Below are 27,560 nucleotides of genomic sequence, written 5' to 3' on the forward strand. Positions count from 1 at the left end.
ATCTAAAGCGTTTAAACGACAGGAGATTTGGATTTACAGCTTGTTAAGAGCGATAGTCCGAATGAAACGTTCTTACAGTCATGTTCAACATTTTTCTTGATAATTGCATAATTTTTAACATTTTACTCACAAGAGTATAATTTTCGTCGTTACATTATTGTACCCACGCAATGTGAACTTGTCGAAGTTTACTTGTCAAGAGACAGACTTAGGACTTCGGATCTTAGGTTAATTGGTTAGAGCAAAAACCTTCCTGCTAATGTCAGAATAAGCCATTTTTGGTTTAATTGAACTTTTTTGGGACGGGGATTTTATATCTTAAAAATAAGGCAGGATGGCCGAGCGGTCTAAGGCGCTGGTTTTAAGCACCAGTCACTTCGGTGGCGCGAGTTCGAATCTCGCTCCTGTCAACTAATCATACATGTCTGAAAAGTACGTCGGACAAACGTTTTTATTTCCGCTTAACTATTTTGCCTAGAAAAATGCGCGAACGTTTAAAAAGGATGTATCACAAGTTTCGCTTGCATGCAGGACGGGATCGCTAAAACTGCTTGACTGTGCAGGTATTTCCGCCCACAATCAGGCAAAACTCTCTAAATAGATAAAAAGTCACGGGACGAATACACTTGCAATGGAATGTGCAGAGCTGGTTGGGTATCAACGTATTATTTTGCGTCACTTACTTATTTGAATTTTTCATACATTTCTGTCATTTTTGCATGTCATCAGTGCTTAAATACGCGTAAATACTATTTTCTCTGCACGCTCGTCGACATTATGTATTTGAAAAACCGGGCAGGATGGCCGAGCGGTCTAAGCGCTGGTTTAAGGCACCAGTCACTTCGGTGGCGCGAGTTCGAATCTCGCTCCTGTCATCTTATATCGCATGACCGGAAATGTCCTCGGACAGAGAATATTGTTTACGCTTAAAAACTTCGTCCCCAGAAAGACGCAAATTTTAGAAAAAGTAAAATTAACAAGTTTTTGTCGCATTTGGGAAAAGTGTCACTTGTACCACTTGATTTTGCGGAAAATTTCGTTTATTTTTTAAAACAGAGATCTAAAGCGTTTAAACGACAGGAGATTTGGATTTACAGCTTGTTAAGAGCGATAGTCCGAATGAAACGGTCTTACAGTCATGTTCAACATTTTTCTTGATAATTGCATAATTTTTACCATTTTACTCACAAGAGTATAATTTTCAGCGTTTCATTATTGTACCCACGCAATGTGAACTTGTCAAAGCTTACTTGTCAAGGGACAGACTTAGGACTTCGGATCTTAGGTTAATTGGTTAGAGCAAAAACCTTCCTGCTAATGTCAGAATAAGCCATTTTTGGTTTAATTGAACTTTTTTGGGACGGGGATTTTATATCTTAAAAATAAGGCAGGATGGCCGAGCGGTATAAGGCACTGGTTTTAGGCACCAATCACTTCGGTGTTGCGAGTTCGAATCTCGCTCCTGTCAACTAATCATACATGTCTGAAAAGTACGTCGGACAAACGTTTTTATTTCCGCTTAACTATTTTGCCTAGAAAAATCCGCGTACGTTTAAAAAGGATGTATCACAAGTTTCGCTTGCATGCAGGACGGGATTGCTAAAACTGCTTGACTGTGCAGGTATTTCCGCCCACAATCAGGCAAAACTCTCTAAAATGATAAAAAGTCACGGGACGAATACACTTGCAATGGAATGTGCAGAGCTGGTTGGGTATCAACGTATTATTTTGCGTCACTTACTTATTTGAATTTTTCATACATTTCTGTCATTTTTGCATGTCATCTAGTGCTTAAATACGCGTAAATACTATTTTCTCTGCACGCTCGTCGACATTATGTATTTGAAAAACCGGGCAGGATGGCCGAGCGGTCTAAGCGCTGGTTTAAGGCACCAGTCACTTCGGTGGCGCGAGTTCGAATCTCGCTCCTGTCATCTTTTATCGCATGACCGGAAATGTCCTCGGACAGAGAATATTGATTACGCTTAAAAACTTCGTCCCCAGAAAGACGAAAATTTAAAAAAAGTATAATCAACAAGTCTTTGTCGCATTGGGGAAAAGTGTCACTTGTACCACTTGATTTTGCGGAAAATTTCGTTTATTTTTTAAAACAGAGATCTAAAGCGTTTAAACGACAGGAGATTTGGATTTACAGCTTGTTAAGAGCGATAGTCCGAATAAAACGTTCTTACAGTCATGTTCAACATTTTTCTTGATAATTGCTTAATTTTTAACATTTAACCCACAAGAGTATAATTTTCGGTGTTTCATTATTGTACCCACGCAATGTGAACTTGTCAAAGCTTACTTGTCAAGGGACAGACTTAGGACTTCGGATCTTAGGTTAATTGGTTAGAGCAAAAACCTACCTGCTAATGTCAGAATAAGCCATTTTTGGTTTAATTGAACTTTTTTGGGACGGGGATTTTATATCTTAAAAAGAAGGCAGGATGGCCGAGCGGTATAAGGCACTGGTTTTAGGCACCAGTCACTTCGGTGTGGCGAGTTCGAATCTCGCTCCTGTCAACTAATCATACATGTCTGAAAAGTACGTAGGACAAACGTTTTTATTTCCGCTTAACTATTTTGCCTAGAAAAATCCGCGAACGTTTAAAAAGGATGTATCACAAGTTTCGCTTGCATGCAGGACGGGATCGCTAAAACTGCTTGATTGTGCAGGTATTTCCGCCCACAATCAGGCAAAACTCTCTAAAATGATAAAAAGTCACGGGACGAATACACTTGCAATGGAATGTGCAGAGCTGGTTGGGTATCAACGTATTATTTTGCGTCACTTACTTATTTGAATTTTTCATACATTTCTGTCATTTTTGCATGTCATCTAGTGCTTAAATACGCGTAAATACAATTTTCTCTGCACGCTCGTCGACATAATGTATCTTTGAAAAACCGGGCAGGATGGCCGAGCGGTCTAAGCGCTGGTTTAAGGCACCAGTCACTTCGGTGGCGCGAGTTCGAATCTCGCTCCTGTCATCTTTTATCGCATGACCGGAAATGTCCTCGGACAGAGAATATTGATTACGCTTAAAAACTTCGTCCCCAGAAAGACGAAAATTTAAAAAAAGTATAATCAACAAGTCTTTGTCGCATTGGGGAAAAGTGTCACTTGTACCACTTGATTTTACGGAAAATTTCGTTTATTTTTTAAAACAGAGATCTAAAGCGTTTAAACGACAGGAGATTTGGATTTACAGCTTGTTAAGAGCGATAGTCCGAATAAAACGTTCTTACAGTCATGTTCAACATTTTTCTTGATAATTGCTTAATTTTTAACATTTAACCCACAAGAGTATAATTTTCGGTGTTTCATTATTGTACCCACGCAATGTGAACTTGTCAAAGCTTACTTGTCAAGAGACAGACTTAGGACTTCGGATCTTAGGTTAATTGGTTAGAGCAAAAACCTACCTGCTAATGTCAGAATAAGCCATTTTTGGTTTAATTGAACTTTTTTGGGACGGGGATTTTATATCTTAAAAAGAAGGCAGGATGGCCGAGCGGTATAAGGCACTGGTTTTAGGCACCAGTCACTTCGGTGTGGCGAGTTCGAATCTCGCTCCTGTCAACTAATCATACATGTCTGAAAAGTACGTAGGACAAACGTTTTTATTTCCGCTTAACTATTTTGCCTAGAAAAATCCGCGAACGTTTAAAAAGGATGTATCACAAGTTTCGCTTGCATGCAGGACGGGATCGCTAAAACTGCTTGATTGTGCAGGTATTTCCGCCCACAATCAGGCAAAACTCTCTAAAATGATAAAAAGTCACGGGACGAATACACTTGCAATGGAATGTGCAGAGCTGGTTGGGTATCAACGTATTATTTTGCGTCACTTACTTATTTGAATTTTTCATACATTTCTGTCATTTTTGCATGTCATCTAGTGCTTAAATACGCGTAAATACAATTTTCTCTGCACGCTCGTCGACATAATGTATCTTTGAAAAACCGGGCAGGATGGCCGAGCGGTCTAAGCGCTGGTTTAAGGCACCAGTCACTTCGGTGGCGCGAGTTCGAATCTCGCTCCTGTCATCTTTTATCGCATGACCGGAAATGTCCTCGGACAGAGAATATTGTTTACGCTTAAATATTTCGTCCCCAGAAAGACGCAAATTTTAGAAAAAGTAAAATTAACAAGTCTTTGTCGCATTTGGGAAAAATATCACTTGTACCACTTGATTTGGCGGCAAATTTTGTTGATTTTTCGAAACAGAGATCTAAAGCGTTTAAACGACAGGAGATTTGGATTTACAGCTTGTTAAGAGCGATAGTCCGAATGAAACGGTCTTACAGTCATGTTCAACATTTTTCTTGATAATTGCATAATTTTTACCATTTTACTCACAAGAGTATAATTTTCAGCGTTTCATTATTGTACCCACGCAATGTGAACTTGTCAAAGTTTACTTGTAAAGGGACAGACTTAGGACTTCGGATCTTAGGTTAATTGGTTAGAGCAAAAACCTTCCTGCTAATGTCAGAATAAGCCATTTTTGGTTTACTTGAACTTTTTTGGGACGGGGATTTTATATCTTAAAAAGAAGGAAGGATGGCCGAGCGGTATAAGGCGCTGGTTTTAGGCACCAGTCACTTCGGTGTCGCGAGTTCGAATCTCGCTCCGGTCAACTAATCATACATGTCTGAAAAGTACGTCGGACAAACATTTTTATTTCCGCTTAACTATTTTGCCTAGAAAAATCCGCGAACGTTTAAAAAGGATGTATTACAAGGTTCGCTTGCATGCAGGACGGGATCGCTAAAACTGCTTGACTGTGCAGGTATTTCCGCCCACAATCAGGCAAAACTCTCTAAATAGATAAAAAGTCACGGGACGAATACACTTGCAATTGAATGTGCAGAGCTGGTTGGGTATCAACGTATTATTTTGCGTCACTTACTTATTTGAATTTTTCATACATTTCTGTCATTTTTGCATGTCATCTAGTGCTTAAATACGCGTAAATACTATTTTCTCTGCACGCTCGTCGACATTATGTATTTGAAAAACCGGGCAGGATGGCCGAGCGGTCTAAGGCGCTGGTGTCAGGCACCAGTCACTTCGGTGGCGCGAGTTCGAATCTCGCTCCTGTCATCTTTTATCGCATGACCGGAAATGTCCTCGGACAGAGAATATTGATTACGCTTAAAAACGTCGTCCCCAGAAAGACGCAAATTTAAAAAAAGTATAATCAACAAGTCTTTGTCGCATTGGGGAAAAGTGTCACTTGTACCACTTGATTTTGCGGAAAATTTCGTTTATTTTTTAAAACAGAGATCTAAAGCGCTTACACGACAGGAGATTTGGATTTACAGCTTGTTAAGAGCGATATTCCGAATGAAACGTTCTTACAGTCATGTTCAACATTTTTCTTGATAATTGCTTAATTTTTAACATTTAACCCACAAGAGTATAATTTTCGGCGTTTCATTATTGTACCCACGCAATGTGAACTTGTCAAAGCTTACTTGTCAAGGGACAGACTTAGGACTTCGGATCTTAGGTTAATTGGTTAGAGCAAAAACCTTCCTGCTAATGTCAGAATAAGCCATTTTTGGTTTAATTGAACTTTTTTGGGACGCGGATTTTATATCTTAAAAATAAGGCAGGATGGCCGAGCGGTCTAAGGCGCTGGTTTTAGGCACCAGTCACTTCGGTGGCGCGAGTTCGAATCTCGCTCCTGTCAACTAATCATACATGTCTGGAAAGTACGTCGGACAAACGTTTTTATTTCTGCTTAACTATTTTGCCTAGAAAAATCCGCGAACGTTTAAAAAGGATGTATCACAAGTTTCGCTTGCATGCAGGACGGGATCGCTAAAACTGCTTGACTGTGCAGGTATTTCCGCCCACAATCAGGCAAAACTCTCTAAATAGATAAAAAGTAACGGGACGAATACACTTGCAATGGAATGTGCAGAGCTGGTTGGGTATCAACGTATTATTTTGCGTCACTTACTTATTTGAACTTTTCATACATTTCGGTCATGTTTACATGTCATCTAGTGCTTAAATACGCGTAAATACTATTTTTTCTGCACGCTCGTCGACATTATGTATTTGAAAAACAGGGCAGGATGGCCGAGTGGTCTAAGCGCTGGTTTAAGGCACCAGTCACTTCGGTGGCGCGAGTTCGAATCTCGCTCCTGTCATCTTATATCGCATGACCGGAAATGTCCTCGGAAGGAGAATATTGATTACGCTTAAAAACTTCGTCCCCAGAACGACGCAAATTTAAAAAAAGTATAATCAACAAGTCTTTGTCGCATTGGGGAAAAGTGTCACTTGTACCACTTGATTTTGCGGAAAATTTCGTTTATTTTACGAAACAGAGATCTAAAGCGTTTAAACGACAGGAGATTTGGATTTACAGCTTGTTAAGAGCGATAGTCCGAATGAAACGTTCTTACAGTCATGTTCAACATTTTTCTTGATAATTGCATAATTCTTAACATTTTACTCACAAGAGTATAATTTTTCGGCGTTTCATTATTGTACCCACGCAATGTGAACTTGTCAAAGTTTACTTGTCAAGGGACAGACTTAGGACTTCGGATCTTAGGTTAATTGGTTAGAGCAAAAACCTTCCTGCTAATGTCAGAATAAGCCATTTTTGGTTTAATTGAACTTTTTTGGGACGGGGATTTTATATCTTAAAAATAAGGCAGGATGGCCGAGCGGTCTAAGGCGCTGATTTTAGGCACCAGTCACTTCGGTGGCGCGAGTTCGAATCTCGCTCCTGTCATTTAATCATACATGTCTGAAAAGTACGTCGGATAAAAGTTTTTATTTCCCCTTAACTATTTTGCCTAGAAAAATGCGCGAACGTTTAAAAAGGATGTATCACAAGTTTCGCTTGCATGCAGGACAGGATCGCTAAAACTGCTTGACTGTGCAGGTAATTCCGCCCACAATCAGGCAAAACTCTCTTAATTGATGAAAAGTCACAGAACGAATGCACTTGCATTGGAATGTGCAGAGCTGGTTGGGTCTCAACGTATTATTTTTCGTCACTTACTTATTTGAATTTTTCATATATTTCGGTCATGTTTACATGTCATCTAGTGCTAAAATACGCGTAAATACTATTTTCTCTGCACGCTCGTCGACATTATGTATTTGAAAAACCAGGCAGGATGGCCGAGCGGTCTAAGGCGCTGGTTTAAGGCACCAGTCACTTCGGTTGCGCGAGTTTGAATCTCGCTCCTGTCATCTTATATCGCATGTCCGGAAATGTCCTCGGACAGAGGATATTGATTGCGCTTAAAAACTTCGTCCCCAGAAAGACACAAATTTTAAAAAAGTATAATTAACAAGTCTTTGTCGCATTGGGGAAAAGTGTCACTTGTACCACTTGATTTTGCGGAAAATTTCGTTTATTTTACGAAACAGAGATCTAAAGCGTTTAAACGACAGGAGATTTGGATTTACAGCTTGTTAAGAGCGATAGTCCGAATGAAACGTTCTTACAGTCATGTTCAACATTTTTCTTGATAATTGCATAATTCTTAACATTTTACTCACAAGAGTATAATTTTTCGGCGTTTCATTATTGTACCCACGCAATGTGAACTTGTCAAAGTTTACTTGTCAAGGGACAGACTTAGGACTTCGGATCTTAGGTTAATTGGTTAGAGCAAAAACCTTCCTGCTAATGTCAGAATAAGCCATTTTTGGTTTAATTGAACTTTTTTGGGACGGGGATTTTATATCTTAAAAATAAGGCAGGATGGCCGAGCGGTCTAAGGCGCTGATTTTAGGCACCAGTCACTTCGGTGGCGCGAGTTCGAATCTCGCTCCTGTCAACTAATCATACATGTCTGAAAAGTACGTCGGATAAAAGTTTTTATTTCCCCTTAACTATTTTGCCTAGAAAAATGCGCGAACGTTTAAAAAGGATGTATCACAAGTTTCGCTTGCATGCAGGACAGGATCGCTAAAACTGCTTGACTGTGCAGGTAATTCCGCCCACAATCAGGCAAAACTCTCTTAATTGATGAAAAGTCACAGGACGAATGCACTTGCATTGGAATGTGCAGAGCTGGTTGGGTCTCAACGTATTATTTTTCGTCACTTACTTATTTGAATTTTTCATATATTTCGGTCATGTTTACATGTCATCTAGTGCTAAAATACGCGTAAATACTATTTTCTCTGCACGCTCGTCGACATTATGTATTTGAAAAACCAGGCAGGATGGCCGAGCGGTCTAAGGCGCTGGTTTAAGGCACCAGTCACTTCGGTTGCGCGAGTTTGAATCTCGCTCCTGTCATCTTATATCGCATGTCCGGAAATGTCCTCGGACAGAGGATATTGATTGCGCTTAAAAACTTCGTCCCCAGAAAGACACAAATTTTAAAAAAGTATAATTAACAAGTCTTCGTCGCATTGGGGAAAAATGGCACTTGTACCACTTGATTTTGCGGAGCATTTCGTTTATTTTACGAAACAGAGATCTAAAGCGTTTAAACGACAGGAGATTTGGATTTACAGCTTGTTAAGAGCGATTGTCCGAATGAAACGGTTTTACAGTCATGTTCAAAATTTTTCTTGATAATTGCATAATTTTTAACATTTTACTCACAAGAGTATAATTTTCGGCGTTTCATTATTGTACCAACGCAATGTGAACTTGTCAAAGTTTACTTGTCAAGGGACAAACTTAGGACTTCGGATCTTAGGTTAATTGGTTAGAGCAAAAACCTTCCTGCTAATGTCAGAATAAGCCATTTTTGGTTTACTTGAACTTTTTTGGGACGGGGATTTTATATCTTAAAAAGAAGGCAGGATGGCCGAGCGGTATAAGGCGCTAGGTTTAGGCACCATTTACTTCGGTGGCGCGAGTTCGAATCTCGCTCCTGTCATCTTATATCGCATGACCGGAAATGTCCTCGGACAGAGAATATTAATTACGCTTAAAAACTTCGTCCCCAGACAGACGCAATTTTTAGAAAAAGTATAATTAACAAGTCGTTGTCGCATTGGGAAAAAATGTCACTTGTGCCACTTGATTTTGCGGAACATTTCGTTTATTTTTCGGAACAGAGATCTAAAGCCGTTAAACAACAGGAGAATTGGATTAACAGCTTGTTAAGAGCGATAGTCCGAATGAAACGGTCTTACAGTCATGTTCAACATTTTTCTTGATAATTGCATAAGTTTTTAACATTTAACCCACAAGAGTATAATTTTCGGCGTTTCATTATTGTACCCACGCAATGTGAACTTGTCAAAGCTTACTTGTCAAGGGACAGACTTAGGACTTCGGATCTTAGGTTAATTGGTTAGAGCAAAAACCTTCCTGCTAATGTCAGAATAAGCCATTTTTGGTTTAATTGAACTTTTTTGGGACGGGGATTTTATATCTTAAAAAGAAGGCAGGATGGCCGAGCGGTCTAAGGCGCTGGTTTTAGGCACCAGTCACTTCGGTGGCGCGAGTTCGAATCTCGCTCCTGTCAACTAATCATACATGTCTGGAAAGTACGTCGGACAAACGTTTCTATTTCCGCTTAACTATTTTGCCTAGAAAAATCCGCGAACGTTTAAAAATGATGTATCACAAGTTTCGCTTGCATGCAGGACGGGATCGCTAAAACTGCTTGACTGTGCAGGTATTTCCGCCCACAATCAGGCAAAACTCTCTAAATAGATAAAAAGTCACGGGACGAATACACTTGCAATGGAATGTGCAGAGCTAGTTGGGTATCAACGTATTATTTTGCGTCACTTACTTATTTGAACTTTTCATACATTTCGGTCATGTTTACATGTCATCTAGTGCTTAAGTACGCGTAAATACTATTTTCTCTGCACGCTCGTCGACATTATGTATTTGAATAACCGGGCAGGATGGCCGAGCGGTCTAAGCGCTGGTTTAAGGCACCAGTCACTTCGGTGGCGCGAGTTCGAATCTCGCTCCTGTCATCTTATATCGCATGACCGGAAATGTCCTCGGACAGAGAATATTGATTACGCTTAAAAACTTCGTCCCCAGAACGACGCAAATTTAAAAAAAGTATAATCAACAAGTCTTTGTCGCATTGGGGAAAAGTGTCACTTGTACCACTTGATTTTGCGGAAAATTTCGTTTATTTTACGAAACAGAGATCTAAAGCGTTTAAACGACAGGAGATTTGGATTTACAGCTTGTTAAGAGCGATAGTCCGAATGAAACGTTCTTACAGTCATGTTCAACATTTTTCTTGATAATTGCATAATTTTTAACATTTTACTCACAAGAGTATAATTTTCGGCGTTTCATTATTGTACCCACGCAATGTGAACTTGTCAAAGTTTACTTGTCAAGGGACAGACTTAGGACTTCGGATCTTAGGTTAATTGGTTAGAGCAAAAACCTTCCTGCTAATGTCAGAATAAGCCATTTTTGGTTTAATTGAACTTTTTTGGGACGGGGATTTTATATCTTAAAAATAAGGCAGGATGGCCGAGCGGTCTAAGGCGCTGGTTTTAGGCACCAGTCACTTCGGTGGCGCGAGTTCGAATCTCGCTCCTGTCAACTAATCATACATGTCTGAAAAGTACGTCGGATAAAAGTTTTTATTTCCCCTTAACTATTTTGCCTAGAAAAATGCGCGAACGTTTAAAAAGGATGTATCACAAGTTTCGCTTGCATGCAGGACGGGATCGCTAAAACTGCTTGACTGTGCAGGTATTTCCGCCCACAATCAGGCAAAACTCTCTAAATAGATAAAAAGTCACGGGACGAATACACTTGCAATGGAATGTGCAGAGCTGGGTGGGTATCAACGTATTATTTTGCGTCACTTACTTATTTGAATTTTTCATACATTTCTGTCATTTTTGCATGTCATCTGGTGCTTAAATACGCGTAAATACTATTCTCTCTGCACGCTCGTCGACATTATGTATTTGAAAAACCGGGCAGGATGGCCGAGCGGTCTAAGGCGCTGGTTTAAGGCACCAGTCACTTCGGTGGCGCGAGTTCGAATCTCGCTCCTGTCATCTTTTATCGCATGACCGGAAATGTCCTCGGACAGAGAATATTGATTACGCTTAAAAACTTCGTCCCCAGAAAGACGCAAATTTAAAAAAAGTATAATCAACAAGTCTTTGTCGCATTGGGGAAAAGTGTCACTTGTACCACTTGATTTTGCGGAAAATTTCGTTTATTTTTTAAAACAGAGATCTAAAGCGTTTAAACGACAGGAGATTTGGATTTACAGCTTGTTAAGAGCGATAGTCCGAATAAAACGTTCTTACAGTCATGTTCAACATTTTTCTTGATAATTGCTTAATTTTTAACATTTAACCCACAAGAGTATAATTTTCGGTGTTTCATTATTGTACCCACGCAATGTGAACTTGTCAAAGCTTACTTGTCAAGGGACAGACTTAGGACTTCGGATCTTAGGTTAATTGGTTAGAGCAAAAACCTACCTGCTAATGTCAGAATAAGCCATTTTTGGTTTAATTGAACTTTTTTGGGACGGGGATTTTATATCTTAAAAAGAAGGCAGGATGGCCGAGCGGTATAAGGCACTGGTTTTAGGCACCAGTCACTTCGGTGTCGCGAGTTCGAATCTCGCTCCTGTCAACTAATCATACATGTCTGAAAAGTACGTCGGACAAACGTTTTTATTTCCGCTTAACTATTTTGCCTAGAAAAATCCGCCAACGTTTAAAAAGGATGTATCACAAGTTTCGCTTGCATGCAGGACGGGATTGCTAAAACTGCTTGACTGTGCAGGTATTTCCGCCCACAATCAGGCAAAACTCTCTAAAATGATAAAAAGTCACGGGACGAATACACTTGCAATGGAATGTGCAGAGCTGGTTGGGTATCAACGTATTATTTTGCGTCACTTACTTATTTGAATTTTTCATACATTTCTGTCATTTTTGCATGTCATCTAGTGCTTAAATACGCGTAAATACTATTTTCTCTGCACGCTCGTCGACATTATGTATTTGAAAAACCGGGCAGGATGGCCGAGCGGTCTAAGCGCTGGTTTAAGGCACCAGTCACTTCGGTGGCGCGAGTTCGAATCTCGCTCCTGTCATCTTATATCGCATGACCGGAAATGTCCTCGGACAGAGAATATTGTTTACGCTTAAAAACTTCGTCCCCAGAAAGACGCAAATTTTAGAAAAAGTAAAATTAACAAGTTTTTGTCGCATTTGGGAAAAATATCACTTGTACCACTTGATTTGGCGGCAAATTTTGTTTATTTTTCGAAACAGAGATCTAAAGCGTTTAAACGACAGGAGATTTGGATTTACAGCTTGTTAAGAGCGATAGTCCGAATGAAACGGTCTTACAGTCATGTTCAACATTTTTTTTGATAATTGCATAATTTTTACCATTTTACTCACAAGAGTATAATTTTCAGCGTTTCATTATTGTACCCACGCAATGTGAACTTGTCAAAGCTTACTTGTCAAGGGACAGACTTAGGACTTCGGATCTTAGGTTAATTGGTTAGAGCAAAAACCTTCCTGCTAATGTCAGAATAAGCCATTTTTGGTTTAATTGAACTTTTTTGGGACGGGGATTTTATATCTTAAAAATAAGGCAGGATGGCCGAGCGGTCTAAGGCGCTGGTTTTAGGCACCAGTCACTTCGGTGGCGCAAGTTCGAATCTCGCTCCTGTCAACTAATCATACATGTCTGGAAAGTACGTCGGACAAACGTTTTTATTTCCGCTTAACTATTTTGCCTAGAAAAATCCGCGAACGTTTAAAAAGGATGTATCACAAGTTTTGCTTGCATGCAGGACGGGATCGCTAAAACTGCTTGACTGTGCAGGTATTTCCGCCCACAATCAGGCAAAACTCTCTAAATAGATAAAAAGGCACGGGACGAATACACTTGCAATGGAATGTGCAGAGCAGGTTGGGTATCAACGTATTATTTTGCGTCACTTACTTATTTGAATTTTTCGTCCATTTCTGTCATTTTTGCATGTCATCTAGTGCTTAAATACGCGTAAATACTATTCTCTCTGCATGCTCGTCGACATTATGTATTTCAAAAACCGGGCAGGATGGCCGAGCGGTCTAAGGCGCTGGTTTAAGGCACCAGTCACTTCAGTTGCGCGAGTTCGAATCTCGCTCCTGTCAACTAATCATACATGTCTGGAAAGTACGTCGGACAAACGTTTTTATTTCCGCTTAACTATTTTGCCTAGAAAAATCCGCGAACGTTTAAAAAGGATGTATCACAAGTTTCGCTTGCATGCAGGACGGGATCGCTAAAACTGCTTGACTGTGCAGGTATTTCCGCCCACAATCAGGCGAAACTCTCTAAATAGATAAAAAGGCACGGGACGAATACACTTGCAATAAAATGTGCAGAGCAGGTTGGGTATCAACGTATTATTTTGCGTCACTTACTTATTTGAATTTTTCGTCCATTTCTGTCATTTTTGCATGTCATCTAGTGCTTAAATACGCGTAAATACTATTCTCTCTGCACGCTCGTCGACATTATGTATTTCAAAAACCGGGCAGGATGGCCGAGCGGTCTAAGGCGCTGGTTTAAGGCACCAGTCACTTCGGTGGCGCGAGTTCGAATCTCGCTCCTGTCATCTTTTATCGCATGACCGGAAATGTCCTCGGACAGAGAATATTGATTACGCTTAAAAACTTCGTCCCCAGAAAGACGCAAATTTAAAAAAAGTATAATCAACAAGTCTTTGTCGCATTGGGGAAAAGTGTCACTTGTACCACTTGATTTTACGGAAAATTTCGTTTATTTTTTAAAACAGAGATCTAAAGCGTTTAAACGACAGGAGATTTGGATTTACAGCTTGTTAAGAGCGATAGTCCGAATAAAACGTTCTTACAGTCATGTTCAACATTTTTCTTGATAATTGCTTAATTTTTAACATTTAACCCACAAGAGTATAATTTTCGGTGTTTCATTATTGTACCCACGCAATGTGAACTTGTCAAAGCTTACTTGTCAAGGGACAGACTTAGGACTTCGGATCTTAGGTTAATTGGTTAGAGCAAAAACCTACCTGCTAATGTCAGAATAAGCCATTTTTGGTTTAATTGAACTTTTTTGGGACGGGGATTTTATATCTTAAAAAGAAGGCAGGATGGCCGAGCGGTATAAGGCACTGGTTTTAGGCACCAGTCACTTCGGTGTGGCGAGTTCGAATCTCGCTCCTGTCAACTAATCATACATGTCTGAAAAGTACGTAGGACAAACGTTTTTATTTCCGCTTAACTATTTTGCCTAGAAAAATCCGCGAACGTTTAAAAAGGATGTATCACAAGTTTCGCTTGCATGCAGGACGGGATCGCTAAAACTGCTTGATTGTGCAGGTATTTCCGCCCACAATCAGGCAAAACTCTCTAAAATGATAAAAAGTCACGGGACGAATACACTTGCAATGGAATGTGCAGAGCTGGTTGGGTATCAACGTATTATTTTGCGTCACTTACTTATTTGAATTTTTCATATATTTCTGTCATTTTTGCATGTCATCTAGTGCTTAAATACGCGTAAATACAATTTTCTCTGCACGCTCGTCGACATTATGTATTTGAAAAACCGGGCAGGATGGCCGAGCGGTCTAAGCGCTGGTTTAAGGCACCAGTCACTTCGGTGGCGCGAGTTCGAATCTCGCTCCTGTCATCTTTTATCGCATGACCGGAAATGTCCTCGGACAGAGAATATTGTTTACGCTTAAATACTTCGTCCCCAGAAAGACGCAAATTTTAGAAAAAGTAAAATTAACAAGTCTTTGTCGCATTTGGGAAAAATATCACTTGTACCACTTGATTTGGCGGCAAATTTTGTTTATTTTTCGAAACAGAGATCTAAAGCGTTTAAACGACAGGAGATTTGGATTTACAGCTTGTTAAGAGCGATAGTCCGAATGAAACGGTCTTACAGTCATGTTCAACATTTTTCTTGATAATTGCATAATTTTTACCATTTTACTCACAAGAGTATAATTTTCAGCGTTTCATTATTGTACCCACGCAATGTGAACTTGTCAAAGTTTACTTGTAAAGGGACAGACTTAGGACTTCGGATCTTAGGTTAATTGGTTAGAGCAAAAACCTTCCTGCTAATGTCAGAATAAGCCATTTTTGGTTTACTTGAACTTTTTTGGGACGGGGATTTTATATCTTAAAAAGAAGGAAAGATGGCCGAGCGGTATAAGGCGCTGGTTTTAGGCACCAGTCACTTCGGTGTCGCGAGTTCGAATCTCGCTCCGGTCAACTAATCATACATGTCTGAAAAGTACGTCGGACAAACGTTTTTATTTCCGCTTAACTATTTTGCCTAGAAAAATCCGCGAACGTTTAAAAAGGATGTATTACAAGGTTCGCTTGCATGCAGGACGGGATCGCTAAAACTGCTTGACTGTGCAGGTATTTCCGCCCACAATCAGGCAAAACTCTCTAAATAGATAAAAAGTCACGGGACGAATACACTTGCAATGGAATGTGCAGAGCTGGTTGGGTATCAACGTATTATTTTGCGTCACTTACTTATTTGAATTTTTCATACATTTCTGTCATTTTTGCATGTCATCTAGTGCTTAAATACGCGTAAATACTATTTTCTCTGCACGCTCGTCGACATTATGTAATTGAAAAACCGGGCAGGATGGCCGAGCGGTCTAAGGCGCTGGTGTCAGGCACCAGTCACTTCGGTGGCGCGAGTTCGAATCTCGCTCCTGTCATCTTTTATCGCATGACCGGAAATGTCCTCGGACAGAGAATATTGATTACGCTTAAAAACGTCGTCCCCAGAAAGACGCAAATTTAAAAAAAGTATAATCAACAAGTCTTTGTCGCATTGGGGAAAAGTGTCACTTGTACCACTTGATTTTGCGGAAAATTTCGTTTATTTTTTAAAACAGAGATCTAAAGCGCTTAAACGACAGGAGATTTGGATTTACAGCTTGTTAAGAGCGATATTCCGAATGAAACGTTCTTACAGTCATGTTCAACATTTTTCTTGATAATTGCTTAATTTTTAACATTTAACCCACAAGAGTATAATTTTCGGCGTTTCATTATTGTACCCACGCAATGTGAACTTGTCAAAGCTTACTTGTCAAGGGACAGACTTAGGACTTCGGATCTTAGGTTAATTGGTTAGAGCAAAAACCTTCCTGCTAATGTCAGAATAAGCCATTTTTGGTTTAATTGAACTTTTTTGGGACGGGGATTTTATATCTTAAAAATAAGGCAGGATGGCCGAGCGGTCTAAGGCGCTGGTTTTAGGCACCAGTCACTTCGGTGGCGCGAGTTCGAATCTCGCTCCTGTCAACTAATCATACATGTCTGGAAAGTACGTCGGACAAACGTTTTTATTTCTGCTTAACTATTTTGCCTAGAAAAATCCGCGAACGTTTAAAAAGGATGTATCACAAGTTTCGCTTGCATGCAGGACGGGATCGCTAAAACTGCTTGACTGTGCAGGTATTTCCGCCCACAATCAGGCAAAACTCTCTAAATAGATAAAAAGTAACGGGACGAATACACTTGCAATGGAATGTGCAGAGCTGGTTTGGTATCAACGTATTATTTTGCGTCACTTACTTATTTGAACTTTTCATACATTTCGGTCATGTTTACATGTCATCTAGTGCTTAAATACGCGTAAATACTATTTTTTCTGCACGCTCGTCGACATTATGTATTTGAAAAACAGGGCAGGATGGCCGAGTGGTCTAAGTGCTGGTTTAAGGCACCAGTCACTTCGGTGGCGCGAGTTCGAATCTCGCTCCTGTCATCTTATATCGCATGACCGGAAATGTCCTCGGACAGAGAATATTGATTACGCTTAAAAACTTCGTCCCCAGAACGACGCAAATTTAAAAAAAGTATAATCAACAAGTCTTTGTCGCATTGGGGAAAAGTGTCACTTGTACCACTTGATTTTGCGGAAAATTTCGTTTATTTTACGAAACAGAGATCTAAAGCGTTTAAACGACAGGAGATTTGGATTTACAGCTTGTTAAGAGCGATAGTCCGAATGAAACGTTCTTACAGTCATGTTCAACATTTTTCTTGATAATTGCATAATTCTTAACATTTTACTCACAAGAGTATAATTTTCGGCGTTTCATTATTGTACCCACGCAATGTGAACTTGTCAAAGTTTACTTGTCAAGGGACAGACTTAGGACTTCGGATCTTAGGTTAATTGGTTAGAGCAAAAACCTTCCTGCTAATGTCAGAATAAGCCATTTTTGGTTTAATTGAACTTTTTTGGGACGGGGATTTTATATCTTAAAAATAAGGCAGGATGGCCGAGCGGTCTAAGGCGCTGGTTTTAGGCACCAGTCACTTCGGTGGCGCGAGTTCGAATCTCGCTCCTGTCAACTAATCATACATGTCTGAAAAGTACGTCGGATAAAAGTTTTTATTTCCCCTTAACTATTTTGCCTAGAAAAATGCGCGAACGTTTAAAAAGGATGTATCACAAGTTTCGCTTGCATGCAGGACAGGATCGCTAAAACTGCTTGACTGTGCAGGTAATTCCGCCCACAATCAGGCAAAACTCTCTTAATTGATGAAAAGTCACAGGACGAATGCACTTGCATTGGAATGTGCAGAGCTGGTTGGGTCTCAACGTATTATTTTTCGTCACTTACTTATTTGAATTTTTCATACATTTCGGTCATGTTTACATGTCATCTAGTGCTAAAATACGCGTAAATACTATTTTCTCTGCACGCTCGTCGACATTATGTATTTGAAAAACCAGGCAGGATGGCCGAGCGGTCTAAGGCGCTGGTTTAAGGCACCAGTCACTTCGGTTGCGCGAGTTTGAATCTCGCTCCTGTCATCTTATATCGCATGTCCGGAAATGTCCTCGGACAGAGGATATTGATTGCGCTTAAAAACTTCGTCCCCAGAAAGACACAAATTTTAAAAAAGTATAATTAACAAGTCTTCGTCGCATTGGGGAAAAATGGCACTTGTACCACTTGATTTTGCGGAGCATTTCGTTTATTTTACGAAACAGAGATCTAAAGCGTTTAAACGACAGGAGATTTGGATTTACAGCTTGTTAAGAGCGATTGTCCGAATGAAACGGTTTTACAGTCATGTTCAAAATTTTTCTTGATAATTGCATAATTTTTAACATTTTACTCACAAGAGTATAATTTTCGGCGTTTCATTATTGTACCAACGCAATGTGAACTTGTCAAAGTTTACTTGTCAAGGGACAAACTTAGGACTTCGGATCTTAGGTTAATTGGTTAGAGCAAAAACCTTCCTGCTAATGTCAGAATAAGCCATTTTTGGTTTACTTGAACTTTTTTGGGACGGGGATTTTATATCTTAAAAAGAAGGCAGGATGGCCGAGCGGTATAAGGCGCTAGGTTTAGGCACCATTCACTTCGGTGGCGCGAGTTCGAATCTCGCTCCTGTCATCTTATATCGCATGACCGGAAATGTCCTCGGACAGAGAATATTAATTACGCTTAAAAACTTCGTCCCCAGACAGACGCAATTTTTAGAAAAAGTATAATTAACAAGTCGTTGTCGCATTGGGAAAAAATGTCACTTGTGCCACTTGATTTTGCGGAACATTTCGTTTATTTTTCGGAACAGAGATCTAAAGCCGTTAAACAACAGGAGAATTGGATTAACAGCTTGTTAAGAGCGATAGTCCGAATGAAACGGTCTTACAGTCATGTTCAACATTTTTCTTGATAATTGCATAAGTTTTTAACATTTAACCCACAAGAGTATAATTTTTGGCGTTTCATTATTGTACCCAACCAATGTGAACTTGTCAAAGTTTACTTGTCAAGGGACAGACTTAGGACTTCGGATCTTAGGTTAATTGGTTAGAGCAAAAACCTTCCTGTTAATGTCAGAATAAGCCATTTTTGGTTTACTTGAACTTTTTTGGGACGGGGATTTTATATCTTAAAAAGAAGGCAGGATGGCCGAGCGGTATAAGGCGCTAGTTTTAGGCATCAGTCACTTCGGTGGCGCGAGTTCGAATCTCGCTCCGGTCAACTAATCATACATGTCTGAAAAGTACGTCGGACAAACGTTTTTCTTTCCGCTTAACTATTTTGCCTAGAAAAATGCGCGAACGTTTAAAAAGGATGTATCACAAGTTTCGCTTGCATGCAGGACGGGATCGTAAAACTGCTTGACTGTGCAGGTATTTCCGCCCACAATCAGGCAAAACTCTCTAAAATGATGAAAAGTCACGGGACGAATACACTTGCAATGGAATGTGCAGAGCTGGTTGGGTATCAACGCATTATTTTGCGTCACTTACTTATTTGAATTTTTCATACATTTCTGTCATTTTTACATGTCATCTAGTGCTTAAATACGCGTAAATACTATTTTCTCTGCACGCTCGTCGACATTATGTATTTGAAAAACCGGGCAGGATGGCCGAGCGGTATAAGGCGGTGGTTTAAGGCTCCAGTCACTTCGGTAACGCGAGTTCGAATCTCGCTCCTGTCATCTTATATCGCATGACCGGAAATGTCCTCGGACAGAGGATATTGATTACGCTTAAAAACTTCGTCCCCAGACAGACGCATATTTTACAAAAAGTATAATTAACAAGTGTTTGTCGCATTGGGGAAAAATGTCACTTGTACCACTTGATTTTACGGAACATTTCGTTTATTTTTCGAAACAGAGATCTAAAGCGTTTAAACGACAGGAGATTTGGATTTACAGCTTGTTAAGAGCGATTGTCCGAATGAAACGTTCTTACAGTCATGTTCAACATATTTCTTGATAGTTGCATAATTTTTACCATTTAACCCACAAGAGTATAATTTTTGGCGTTTCATTATTGTACCCACGCAATGTGAACTTGTCAAAGTTTACTTGTCAGCGGACAGACTTAGGACTTCGGATCTTAGGTTAATTGGTTAGAGCAAAAACCTTCCTGCTAATGTCAGCATAAGCCATTTTTGGTTTAATTGAACTTTTTTTGGACGGGGATTTTATATCTTAAAAAGAAGGCAGGATGCCCGAGCGGTCTAAGGCTCTGGTTTTAGGCACCAGTCACTTCGGTTGCGCGAGTTCGAATCTCGCTCCTGTCAACTAATCATACATGTCTGAAAAGGTACGTCGGACAAACGTTTTTATTTCCGCTTAACTATTTTGCGTGGAAAAATGCGCGAACGTTTAAAAAGGATGTATCACAAGTTTCGCTTGCATGCATAACGGGATCGCTAAAACTGCTTGACTGTGCAGGCAATTCCGCCCACAATCAGGCAAAACTCTCTAAATTGATGAAAAGTCACGGGACGAATACACTTGCAATGGAATGTGCAGAGCTGGTTGGGTATCAACGTATTATTTTGCGTCACTTACTTATTTGAATTTTTCATACATTTCTGTCATTTTTACATGTCATCTAGTGCTTAAATACGCGTAAATACCATTTTCTCTGCACGCTCGTCGACATTATGTATTTGAAAAACCGGGCAGGATGGCCGAGCGGTCTAAGGCGCTGGTTTAAGGCACCAGTCACTTCGGTGGCGCGAGTTTGAATCTCGCTCCTGTCATCTTATATCGCATGACCGGAAATGTCCTCGGACAGAGAATATTGATTACGCTTAAAAACTTCGTCCCCAGACAGACGCATATTTTAGAAAAAGTATAATTAACAAGTCTTTGTCGCATTGGGGAAAAATGTCACTTGTACCACTTGATTTTGCGGAACATTTCGTTTATTTTTCGAAACAGAGATCTAAAGCGTTTAAACGACAGGAGATTTGGATTTACAGCTTGTTAAGAGCGATTGTCCGAATGAAACGTTCTTACAGTCATGTTCAACATATTTCTTGATAGTTGGATAATTTTTAACATTTAACCCACAAGAGTATAATTTTTGGCGTTTCATTATTGTACCCACGCAATGTGAACTTGTCAAAGTTTACTTGTCAACGGACAGACTTAGGACTTCGGATCTTAGGTTAATTGGTTAGAGCAAAAACCTTCCTGCTAATGTCAGATTAAGCCATTTTTGGTTTACTTGAACTTTTTTTGGACGGGGATTTTATATCTTAAAAAGAAGGCAGGATGCCCGAGCGGTCTAAGGCTCTGGTTTTAGGCACCAGTCACTTCGGTTGCGCGAGTTCGAATCTCGCTCCTGTCAACTAATCATACATGTCTGAAAAGGTACGTCGGACAAACGTTTTTATTTCCGCTTAACTATTTTGCGTGGAAAAATGCGCGAACGTTTAAAAAGGATGTATCACAAGTTTCGCTTGCATGCATAACGGGATCGCTAAAACTGCTTGACTGTGCAGGCAATTCCGCCCACAATCAGGCAAAACTCTCTAAATTGATGAAAAGTCACGGGACGAATACACTTGCAATGGAATGTGCAGAGCTGGTTGGGTATCAACGTATTATTTTGCGTCACTTACTTATTTGAATTTTTCATACATTTCTGTCATTTTTACATGTCATCTAGTGCTTAAATACGCGTAAATACCATTTTCTCTGCACGCTCGTCGACATTATGTATTTGAAAAACCGGGCAGGATGGCCGAGCGGTCTAAGGCGCTGGTTTAAGGCACCAGTCACTTCGGTGGCGCGAGTTTGAATCTCGCTCCTGTCATCTTATATCGCATGACCGGAAATGTCCTCGGACAGAGAATATTGATTACGCTTAAAAACTTCGTCCCCAGACAGACGCATATTTTAGAAAAAGTATAATTAACAAGTCTTTGTCGCATTGGGGAAAAATGTCACTTGTACCACTTGATTTTGCGGAACATTTCGTTTATTTTTCGAAACAGAGATCTAAAGCGTTTAAACGACAGGAGATTTGGATTTACAGCTTGTTAAGAGCGATTGTCCGAATGAAACGTTCTTACAGTCATGTTCAACATATTTCTTGATAGTTGGATAATTTTTAACATTTAACCCACAAGAGTATAATTTTTGGCGTTTCATTATTGTACCCACGCAATGTGAACTTGTCAAAGTTTACTTGTCAACGGACAGACTTAGGACTTCGGATCTTAGGTTAATTGGTTAGAGCAAAAACCTTCCTGCTAATGTCAGATTAAGCCATTTTTGGTTTACTTGAACTTTTTTGGGACGGGGACTTTATATCTTAAAAAGTAGGCAGGATGGCCGAGCGGTCTAAGGCTCTGGTTTTAGGCACCAGTCACTTCGGTTGCGCGAGTTCGAATCTCGCTCCTGTCAACTAATCATACATGTCTGAAAAGGTACATCAGGCAAACATTTTTATTTCCGCTTAACTATTTTGCCTAGAAAAATGCGCGAACGTTTAAAAAGGATGTATCACAAGTTTCGCTTGCATGCAGGACGGGATCGCTAAAACTGCTTGACTGTGCAGGTAATTCCGCCCACAATCAGGCAAAACTCTCTTAATTGATGAAAAGTCACGGGACGAATGCACTTGCAATGGAATGTGCAGAGCTGGTTCGGTATCAACGTATTATTTTGCGTCACTTACTTATTTGAATTTTTCATACATTTCGGTCATTTTTACATGTCATCTAGTGCTTAAATACGCGTAAATACTATTTTCTCTGCACGTTCGTCGACATTATGTATTTGAAAAACCGGGCAGGATGGCCAAGCGGTCTAAGGCGCTGGTTTAAGGCACCAGTCTCTTCGGTGGCGCAAGTTTGAATCTCGCTCCTGTCATCTTATATCGCAAGACCGGAAATGTCCTCGGACAGAGAATATTGATTACGCTTAAAAACTTCGTCCCCAGAAAGACCCAAATTTAGAAAAAGTATAATCAACAAGTCTTTGTCGCATTGGGGAAAAGTGTCACTTGTACCACTTGATTTTGCGGAACATTTCGTTTATTTTTCGAAACAGAGATCTAAAGCGTTTAAACGACAGGAGATTTGGATTTACAGCTTGTTAAGAGCGATTGTCCGAATGAAACGTTCTTACAGTCATGTTCAACATATGTCTTGATAGTTGGATAATTTTTAACATTTAACCCACAAGAGTATAATTTTTGGCGTTTCATTATTGTACCCACGCAATGTGAACTTGTCAAAGTTTACTTGTCAACGGACAGACTTAGGACTTCGGATCTTAGGTTAATTGGTTAGAGCAAAAACCTTCCTGCTAATGTCAGATTAAGCCATTTTTGTTTTACTTGAACTTTTTTGGGACGGGGACTTTATATCTTAAAAAGTAGGCAGGATGGCCGAGCGGTCTAAGGCTCTGGTTTTAGGCACCAGTCACTTCGGTTGCGCGAGTTCGAATCTCGCTCCTGTCAACTAATCATACATGTCTGAAAAGGTACATCAGGCAAACATTTTTATTTCCGCTTAACTATTTTGCCTAGAAAAATGCGCGAACGTTTAAAAAGGATGTATCACAAGTTTCGCTTGCATGCAGGACGGGATCGCTAAAACTGCTTGACTGTGCAGGTAATTCCGCCCACAATCAGGCAAAACTCTCTTAATTGATGAAAAGTCACGGGACGAATGCACTTGCAATGGAATGTGCAGAGCTGGTTCGGTATCAACGTATTATTTTGCGTCACTTACTTATTTGAATTTTTCATACATTTCGGTCATTTTTACATGTCATCTAGTGCTTAAATACGCGTAAATACTATTTTCTCTGCACGTTCGTCGACATTATGTATTTGAAAAACCGGGCAGGATGGCCAAGCGGTCTAAGGCGCTGGTTTAAGGCACCAGTCTCTTCTGTGGCGCAAGTTTGAATCTCGCTCCTGTCATCTTATATCGCAAGACCGGAAATGTCCTCGGACAGAGAATATTGATTACGCTTAAAAACTTCGTCCCCAGAAAGACCCAAATTTAGAAAAAGTATAATCAACAAGTCTTTGTCGCATTGGGGAAAAGTGTCACTTGTACCACTTGATTTTGCGGAACATTTCGTTTATTTTTCGAAACAGAGATCTAAAGCGTTTAAACGACAGGAGATTTGGATTTACAGCTTGTTAAGAGCGATTGTCCGAATGAAACGTTCTTACAGTCATGTTCAACATATGTCTTGATAGTTGGATAATTTTTAACATTTAACCCACAAGAGTATAATTTTTGGCGTTTCATTATTGTACCCACGCAATGTGAACTTGTCAAAGTTTACTTGTCAACGGACAGACTTAGGACTTCAGATCTTAGGTTAATTGGTTAGAGCAAAAACCTTCCTGCTAATGTCAGCATAAGCCATTTTTGGTTTACTTGAACTTTTTTGGGACGGGGACTTTATATCTTAAAAAGTAGGCAGGATGGCCGAGCGGTCTAAGGCGCTGGTTTTAGGCACCAGTCACTTTGGTGGCGCGAGTTCAAATCTCGCTTCTGTCAACTAATCATAAATGTCTGAAAAGTACGTCAGGCAAACATTTTTATTTCCGCTTAACTATTTTGCCTAGAAAAATGCGCGAACGTTTAAAAAGGATGTATCACAAGTTTCGCTTGCATGCAGGACGGGATCGCTAAAACTGCTTGACTGTGCAGGTAATTCCGCCCACAATCAGGCAAAACTCTCTTAATTGATGAAAAGTCACGGGACGAATGCACTTGCAATGGAATGTGCAGAGCTGGTTCGGTATCAACGTATTATTTTGCGTCACTTACTTATTTGAATTTTTCATACATTTCTGTCATTTTTACATGTCATCTAGTGCTTAAATACGCGTAAATACTATTTTCTCTGCACGTTCGTCGACATTATGTATTTGAAAAACCGGGCAGGATGGCCAAGCGGTCTAAGGCGCTGGTTTAAGGCACCAGTCTCTTCGGTGGCGCGAGTTTGAATCTCGCTCCTGTCATCTTATATCGCATGACCGGAAATGTCCTCGGACAGAGAATATTGATTACGCTTAAAAACTTCGTCCCCAGAAAGACCCAAATTTAAAAAAAGTATAATCAACAAGTCTTTGTCGCGTTGGGGAAAAGTGTCACTTGTACCACTTGATTTTGCGGAAAATTTCGTTTATTTTTCGAAACAGAGATCTAAAGCGTTTAAACGACAGGAGATTTGGATTTACAGCTTGTCAAGAGCGATTGTCCGAATAAAACGGTCTTACAGTCATGTTCAACATTTTTCTTGATAATTGCATAATTTTTAACATTTTACTCACAAGAGTATAAATTTTGGCGTTTCATTATTGTACCCAAGCAATGTGAACTTGTCAAAGTTTACTTGTCAAGGGACAGACTTAGGACTTCGGATCTTAGGTTAATTGGTTAGAGCAAAAACCTTCCTGCTAATGTCAGAATAAGCCATTTTTGGTTTACTTGAACTTTTTTGGGACGGGGATTTTATATCTCAAAAAGAAGGCAGGATGGCCGAGCGGTCTAAGGCGCTTGTTTTAGGCACCAGTCACTTCGGTGGCGCGAGTTCAAATCTTGCTCCTGTCAACTAATCATACATGTCTGAAAAGTACGTCGGACAAAAGTTTTGATTTCCGCTTAACTGTTTTGCTTGGAAAAATGCGCGAACGTTTAAAAAGGATGTATCACAAGTTTCGCTTGCATACAGGAAGGGATCGCTAAAACTGCTTGACTGTGCAGGTAATTCCGCCCACAATCAGGCAAAACTCTCTAAATTGATGAAAAGTCACGGGACAAATACACTTGCAATGGACTGTGCGGAGCTGGTTGGGTATCAACGTATTAATTCGCGTCACTCACTTATTTGAATTTTTCATACATTTCGGTCATTTTTACATGTCATCCAGTGCTTAAATGCGCGTAAATACTATTTTTTCTGCACGCTCGTCCACATTATGTATTTGAAAAACCGGGCAGGATGGCCGAGCGGTCTAAGGCGCTGGTTTAAGGCACCAGTCACTTCGGTGGCGCGAGTTCGAATCTCGCTCCTGTCATCTTATATCGCATGTCCGGAAATGTCCTCGGATAGAGGATATTGATTGCGCTTAAAAACTTCGTCCCCAGAAAGACGCAAATTTAAAAAAAGTATAATTAACAAGTCTTCGTCGCATTGGGGAAAAATGGCACTTGTACCACTTCATTTTGCGGAACATTTCGTTTATTTTTCGAAACAGAGATCTAAAGCGTTTAAACGACAAGAGATTTGGATTTACAGCTTGTTAAGAGCGATAGTCCGAATGAAACCGTCTTACAGTCATGTTCAACATTTTTGTTGATAATTGCATAATTTTTAACATTTAACCCACTAGAGTATAATTTTCGGCGTTTCATTATTGTACCCACGCAATGTGAACTTGTCAAAGTTTACTTGTCAAGGGACAGACTTAGGACTTCGGATCTTAGGTTAATTGGTTAGAGCAAAAACCTTTCTGCTAATGTCAGAATAAGCCATTTTTGGTTTACTTGAACTTTTTTGGGACGTGGATTTTATATCTTAAAAAGAAGGCAGGATGGCCGAGCGGTCTAAGCCGCTGGTTTTAGGCACCAGTCACTTCGGTGGCGCGAGTTCAAATCTCGCTCCTGTCAACTAATCATACATGTCTGCAAAGTACGTCGGACAAAAGTTTTGATTTCCGCTTAACTATTTTGCCTGGAAAAATGCGCGAACGTTTAAAAAGGATGTATCACAAGTTTCGCTTGCATGCAGGACGGGATCGCTAAAACTGCTTGACTGTGCAGGTAATTCCGCCCACAATCAGGCAAAACTCTCTAAATTGATGAAAAGTCACGGGACGAATACACTTGCAATGGAATGTGCGGAGCTGGTTGGGTATCAGCGTATTAATTTGCGTCACTTACTTATTTGAATTTTTCATACATTTCGGTCATTTTTACATGTCATCTAGTGCTTAAATACGCGTAAATACTAATTTTTCTGCACGCTCGTCCACATTATGTATTTGAAAAACCGGGCAGGATGGCCGAGCGGTCTAAGGCGCTGGTTTAAGGCACCACTCACTTCGGTGGCGCGAGTTCGAATCTCGCTCCTGTCATCTTATATCGCATGTCCGGAAATGTCCTCGGACAGAGGATATTGATTGCGCTTAAAAACTTCGTCCCCAGAAAGACGCAAATTTTAAAAAAGTATAATTAACAAGTCTTCGTCGCATTGGGGAAAAATGGCACTTGTACCACTTCATTTTGCGGAACATTTCGTTTATTTTTCGAAACAGAGATCTAAAGCGTTTAAACGACAAGAGATTTGGATTTACAGCTTGTTAAGAGCGATTGTCCGAATGAAACCGTCTTACAGTCATGTTCAACATTTTTCTTGATAATTGCATAATTTTTAACATTTAACCCACAAGAGTATAATTTTCGGCATTTCATTATTGCACCCACGCAATGTGAACTTGTCAAAGTTTACTTGTCAAGGGACAGACTTAGGACTTCGGATCTTAGGTTAATTGGTTAGAGCAAAAACCTTCCTGCTAATGTCAGAATAAGCCATTTTTGGTTTACTTGAACTTTTTTGTGACGGGGATTTTATATCTTAAAAAGAAGGCAGGATGGCCGAGCAGTCTAAGGCGCTGGTTTAAGGCACCAGCCACTTCGGTGGCGCGGGTTCGAATCTCGCTCCTGTCAACTAGTCATACATGTCTGAAAAGTGCGTCGGACAAACGTTTTATTTCCGCTTAACTATTATTGCCTAGAAAAA

At 40.0% G+C, this 27,560-nt stretch overlaps 41 non-coding genes across 41 annotated transcripts; all 41 read left to right on the top strand.

Annotated features, from left to right (window-relative positions):
* Positions 1–794: 794 nt before the first annotated feature.
* Positions 795–875, top strand: Trnal-aag (transfer RNA leucine (anticodon AAG)). The gene has a single exon. It is a non-coding gene; the product is annotated as a tRNA-Leu (tRNA).
* A 511-nt stretch (positions 876–1,386) lies between these two features.
* On the top strand, positions 1,387–1,468 carry Trnal-uag (transfer RNA leucine (anticodon UAG)). The gene has a single exon. It is a non-coding gene; the product is annotated as a tRNA-Leu (tRNA).
* Positions 1,469–1,853: 385 nt separating this feature from the next.
* Trnal-aag (transfer RNA leucine (anticodon AAG)) lies at positions 1,854–1,934 on the top strand. The gene has a single exon. It is a non-coding gene; the product is annotated as a tRNA-Leu (tRNA).
* Positions 1,935–2,444: 510 nt separating this feature from the next.
* Positions 2,445–2,526, top strand: Trnal-uag (transfer RNA leucine (anticodon UAG)). The gene has a single exon. It is a non-coding gene; the product is annotated as a tRNA-Leu (tRNA).
* A 387-nt stretch (positions 2,527–2,913) lies between these two features.
* On the top strand, positions 2,914–2,994 carry Trnal-aag (transfer RNA leucine (anticodon AAG)). Its single transcript has one exon. It is a non-coding gene; the product is annotated as a tRNA-Leu (tRNA).
* A 510-nt stretch (positions 2,995–3,504) lies between these two features.
* On the top strand, positions 3,505–3,586 carry Trnal-uag (transfer RNA leucine (anticodon UAG)). Its single transcript has one exon. It is a non-coding gene; the product is annotated as a tRNA-Leu (tRNA).
* A 387-nt stretch (positions 3,587–3,973) lies between these two features.
* On the top strand, positions 3,974–4,054 carry Trnal-aag (transfer RNA leucine (anticodon AAG)). The gene has a single exon. It is a non-coding gene; the product is annotated as a tRNA-Leu (tRNA).
* Positions 4,055–5,032: 978 nt separating this feature from the next.
* On the top strand, positions 5,033–5,114 carry Trnal-cag (transfer RNA leucine (anticodon CAG)). Its single transcript has one exon. It is a non-coding gene; the product is annotated as a tRNA-Leu (tRNA).
* A 510-nt stretch (positions 5,115–5,624) lies between these two features.
* On the top strand, positions 5,625–5,706 carry Trnal-uag (transfer RNA leucine (anticodon UAG)). The gene has a single exon. It is a non-coding gene; the product is annotated as a tRNA-Leu (tRNA).
* Positions 5,707–6,091: 385 nt separating this feature from the next.
* Trnal-aag (transfer RNA leucine (anticodon AAG)) lies at positions 6,092–6,172 on the top strand. Its single transcript has one exon. It is a non-coding gene; the product is annotated as a tRNA-Leu (tRNA).
* A 511-nt stretch (positions 6,173–6,683) lies between these two features.
* On the top strand, positions 6,684–6,765 carry Trnal-uag (transfer RNA leucine (anticodon UAG)). The gene has a single exon. It is a non-coding gene; the product is annotated as a tRNA-Leu (tRNA).
* Positions 6,766–7,150: 385 nt separating this feature from the next.
* Trnal-aag (transfer RNA leucine (anticodon AAG)) lies at positions 7,151–7,232 on the top strand. The gene has a single exon. It is a non-coding gene; the product is annotated as a tRNA-Leu (tRNA).
* A 511-nt stretch (positions 7,233–7,743) lies between these two features.
* Positions 7,744–7,825, top strand: Trnal-uag (transfer RNA leucine (anticodon UAG)). The gene has a single exon. It is a non-coding gene; the product is annotated as a tRNA-Leu (tRNA).
* Positions 7,826–8,210: 385 nt separating this feature from the next.
* On the top strand, positions 8,211–8,292 carry Trnal-aag (transfer RNA leucine (anticodon AAG)). The gene has a single exon. It is a non-coding gene; the product is annotated as a tRNA-Leu (tRNA).
* Positions 8,293–8,802: 510 nt separating this feature from the next.
* Trnal-uag (transfer RNA leucine (anticodon UAG)) lies at positions 8,803–8,884 on the top strand. The gene is given in 2 exon segments: positions 8,803–8,840; positions 8,849–8,884. It is a non-coding gene; the product is annotated as a tRNA-Leu (tRNA).
* A 512-nt stretch (positions 8,885–9,396) lies between these two features.
* Positions 9,397–9,478, top strand: Trnal-uag (transfer RNA leucine (anticodon UAG)). Its single transcript has one exon. It is a non-coding gene; the product is annotated as a tRNA-Leu (tRNA).
* Positions 9,479–9,863: 385 nt separating this feature from the next.
* Positions 9,864–9,944, top strand: Trnal-aag (transfer RNA leucine (anticodon AAG)). Its single transcript has one exon. It is a non-coding gene; the product is annotated as a tRNA-Leu (tRNA).
* Positions 9,945–10,454: 510 nt separating this feature from the next.
* Trnal-uag (transfer RNA leucine (anticodon UAG)) lies at positions 10,455–10,536 on the top strand. Its single transcript has one exon. It is a non-coding gene; the product is annotated as a tRNA-Leu (tRNA).
* Positions 10,537–10,921: 385 nt separating this feature from the next.
* Trnal-aag (transfer RNA leucine (anticodon AAG)) lies at positions 10,922–11,003 on the top strand. The gene has a single exon. It is a non-coding gene; the product is annotated as a tRNA-Leu (tRNA).
* Positions 11,004–11,513: 510 nt separating this feature from the next.
* Positions 11,514–11,595, top strand: Trnal-uag (transfer RNA leucine (anticodon UAG)). Its single transcript has one exon. It is a non-coding gene; the product is annotated as a tRNA-Leu (tRNA).
* A 385-nt stretch (positions 11,596–11,980) lies between these two features.
* Positions 11,981–12,061, top strand: Trnal-aag (transfer RNA leucine (anticodon AAG)). The gene has a single exon. It is a non-coding gene; the product is annotated as a tRNA-Leu (tRNA).
* Positions 12,062–12,572: 511 nt separating this feature from the next.
* Trnal-uag (transfer RNA leucine (anticodon UAG)) lies at positions 12,573–12,654 on the top strand. Its single transcript has one exon. It is a non-coding gene; the product is annotated as a tRNA-Leu (tRNA).
* A 385-nt stretch (positions 12,655–13,039) lies between these two features.
* Trnal-aag (transfer RNA leucine (anticodon AAG)) lies at positions 13,040–13,121 on the top strand. The gene has a single exon. It is a non-coding gene; the product is annotated as a tRNA-Leu (tRNA).
* A 385-nt stretch (positions 13,122–13,506) lies between these two features.
* On the top strand, positions 13,507–13,588 carry Trnal-aag (transfer RNA leucine (anticodon AAG)). Its single transcript has one exon. It is a non-coding gene; the product is annotated as a tRNA-Leu (tRNA).
* A 510-nt stretch (positions 13,589–14,098) lies between these two features.
* On the top strand, positions 14,099–14,180 carry Trnal-uag (transfer RNA leucine (anticodon UAG)). Its single transcript has one exon. It is a non-coding gene; the product is annotated as a tRNA-Leu (tRNA).
* Positions 14,181–14,565: 385 nt separating this feature from the next.
* Positions 14,566–14,646, top strand: Trnal-aag (transfer RNA leucine (anticodon AAG)). The gene has a single exon. It is a non-coding gene; the product is annotated as a tRNA-Leu (tRNA).
* Positions 14,647–15,624: 978 nt separating this feature from the next.
* Trnal-cag (transfer RNA leucine (anticodon CAG)) lies at positions 15,625–15,706 on the top strand. Its single transcript has one exon. It is a non-coding gene; the product is annotated as a tRNA-Leu (tRNA).
* A 510-nt stretch (positions 15,707–16,216) lies between these two features.
* On the top strand, positions 16,217–16,298 carry Trnal-uag (transfer RNA leucine (anticodon UAG)). The gene has a single exon. It is a non-coding gene; the product is annotated as a tRNA-Leu (tRNA).
* Positions 16,299–16,683: 385 nt separating this feature from the next.
* Trnal-aag (transfer RNA leucine (anticodon AAG)) lies at positions 16,684–16,764 on the top strand. The gene has a single exon. It is a non-coding gene; the product is annotated as a tRNA-Leu (tRNA).
* A 510-nt stretch (positions 16,765–17,274) lies between these two features.
* Trnal-uag (transfer RNA leucine (anticodon UAG)) lies at positions 17,275–17,356 on the top strand. The gene has a single exon. It is a non-coding gene; the product is annotated as a tRNA-Leu (tRNA).
* A 385-nt stretch (positions 17,357–17,741) lies between these two features.
* Trnal-aag (transfer RNA leucine (anticodon AAG)) lies at positions 17,742–17,823 on the top strand. The gene has a single exon. It is a non-coding gene; the product is annotated as a tRNA-Leu (tRNA).
* A 510-nt stretch (positions 17,824–18,333) lies between these two features.
* Trnal-uag (transfer RNA leucine (anticodon UAG)) lies at positions 18,334–18,415 on the top strand. The gene is given in 2 exon segments: positions 18,334–18,371; positions 18,380–18,415. It is a non-coding gene; the product is annotated as a tRNA-Leu (tRNA).
* Positions 18,416–20,454: 2,039 nt separating this feature from the next.
* Trnal-aag (transfer RNA leucine (anticodon AAG)) lies at positions 20,455–20,536 on the top strand. The gene has a single exon. It is a non-coding gene; the product is annotated as a tRNA-Leu (tRNA).
* A 979-nt stretch (positions 20,537–21,515) lies between these two features.
* On the top strand, positions 21,516–21,597 carry Trnal-aag (transfer RNA leucine (anticodon AAG)). The gene has a single exon. It is a non-coding gene; the product is annotated as a tRNA-Leu (tRNA).
* Positions 21,598–22,108: 511 nt separating this feature from the next.
* On the top strand, positions 22,109–22,190 carry Trnal-uag (transfer RNA leucine (anticodon UAG)). The gene has a single exon. It is a non-coding gene; the product is annotated as a tRNA-Leu (tRNA).
* Positions 22,191–23,168: 978 nt separating this feature from the next.
* Trnal-uag (transfer RNA leucine (anticodon UAG)) lies at positions 23,169–23,250 on the top strand. The gene has a single exon. It is a non-coding gene; the product is annotated as a tRNA-Leu (tRNA).
* Positions 23,251–24,228: 978 nt separating this feature from the next.
* Trnal-uag (transfer RNA leucine (anticodon UAG)) lies at positions 24,229–24,310 on the top strand. The gene has a single exon. It is a non-coding gene; the product is annotated as a tRNA-Leu (tRNA).
* A 385-nt stretch (positions 24,311–24,695) lies between these two features.
* Trnal-aag (transfer RNA leucine (anticodon AAG)) lies at positions 24,696–24,777 on the top strand. Its single transcript has one exon. It is a non-coding gene; the product is annotated as a tRNA-Leu (tRNA).
* A 977-nt stretch (positions 24,778–25,754) lies between these two features.
* Positions 25,755–25,836, top strand: Trnal-aag (transfer RNA leucine (anticodon AAG)). Its single transcript has one exon. It is a non-coding gene; the product is annotated as a tRNA-Leu (tRNA).
* A 510-nt stretch (positions 25,837–26,346) lies between these two features.
* On the top strand, positions 26,347–26,428 carry Trnal-uag (transfer RNA leucine (anticodon UAG)). Its single transcript has one exon. It is a non-coding gene; the product is annotated as a tRNA-Leu (tRNA).
* A 385-nt stretch (positions 26,429–26,813) lies between these two features.
* On the top strand, positions 26,814–26,895 carry Trnal-aag (transfer RNA leucine (anticodon AAG)). Its single transcript is given in 2 exon segments — positions 26,814–26,851; positions 26,861–26,895. It is a non-coding gene; the product is annotated as a tRNA-Leu (tRNA).
* Positions 26,896–27,560: the final 665 nt, after the last annotated feature.

This window comes from Hydractinia symbiolongicarpus, chromosome 3 (assembly GCF_029227915.1).
Source record: "Hydractinia symbiolongicarpus strain clone_291-10 chromosome 3, HSymV2.1, whole genome shotgun sequence".
In the NCBI taxonomy this organism is placed as follows: Eukaryota; Metazoa; Cnidaria; class Hydrozoa; order Anthoathecata; family Hydractiniidae; genus Hydractinia; species Hydractinia symbiolongicarpus.